We start from the raw sequence: 1,321 nt of genomic DNA, 5'->3' as shown, positions 1-1,321 counted from the left end.
GAGTGAGAGGATCAAGCGCCTCGAGGCGCAATTGGGGGAGGCGGTGCGGTCCAACCAGAGACTTAGTGACCTTGTGGCCAAACTCGAACATCACCGGAACGGGCTGATCACAGAGCGAGACTCTCTTACGATNCAAGTCAACGACCACCCTTCTGATGGAGTCGAGGAGCAAGTTACGGATCGTCCTGCCGAAGGATTACCATGTCCGTCAACTCCCGGGCACGAGTCTCCGGTTGCTGGCTTAGTCTCGTGATTCTTCTGTTGTCGCCGTGTTGAGGGGTCGGCTCCCTCGTACTACCTTTTGTTTGCCGTATTTTTGGGGTTGGCTCCCACGTACTTTTATGCGCCGTGTTTAGGGTCGGCTCCCTTGAAAAACTCACGCTCATCCTTGGGGCATTTATTGATGGTTTCATTTAATGCCCCTTGTTTTAAACGCTGCTTATCGGTCATTGAATGCCTTCTCTGTTTTTTCTTAAAAACTTGCGTCTGTTCATTAAATGTCTCTTTTTTGGAACTTGCGCCTGTTGGGACTCGTGTTTTTCGTTCTATAAATATTTTCTGCTTCTTGCTCCAGTTTTGTCTTCTTGGTGAGTGTTTTGCTTTTGTAGGGAAGAGAAAGTCATGCCACTGCCAGTGACAACTAGAGCGGCGTGGTTGCGCAGGGCGCAGGAACAGCTCGGTGTTAGGTCCGACGAGGTTATACAGTCGGAACTCAACTACTATAACGCTCGCATCCAGCAGCTAAGAGCTTACATCATCGCTACCCGTCATTCGTTCGAACGTTATTACGACTTCTGTCGTGTGGGCGGGACAGTGGAATGCCTTGAAGCGCTGATTGACGAAAGGTTTTTCGTCCCAAAGTGGAGATGGTATCGGTTGCTGGAATAGCGTACCCGGCATGAAGACTTTTTTGCAGAAGTGGTGATTCCTACACTCGAGCAGGGCGACCTTGATTCCCTTGGTCGAAGGCCATTTGAAGAACGGGAGGAGATCGAGGCCTGCCGAGCTCGTATCGACGTGCTTTGTCGTTACATCACGCAGCTGGAGAGCACAAGTCACTACTTTAGTGCCTACCTCGAGGATATGATTGGACGAGGCGCGACTGTTCCTATGGACCTGTTGAAAGATGTAAAGGAATCGTGCCGTCATTGGCAGACCGTAATTGGCGGTCTGGAGTTTAATGAGCCTTCCAACGCCGATCTCGGAGTTGAATGACTCATTTTTCCCTTCTTTTTGTTTTGTTTTTATGTGCCGTAATAGGGTCGGCACACGCATCAGACTGTTGTACTTCCCCTCACTGAATAATATAAATTTTTCTTTT

The sequence above is a fragment of the Camelina sativa genome, chromosome 15 (genome assembly GCF_000633955.1).
Source record: "Camelina sativa cultivar DH55 chromosome 15, Cs, whole genome shotgun sequence".
NCBI lineage: Eukaryota > Viridiplantae > Streptophyta > Magnoliopsida > Brassicales > Brassicaceae > Camelina > Camelina sativa.
This window is presented reverse-complemented; position numbering follows the sequence as displayed.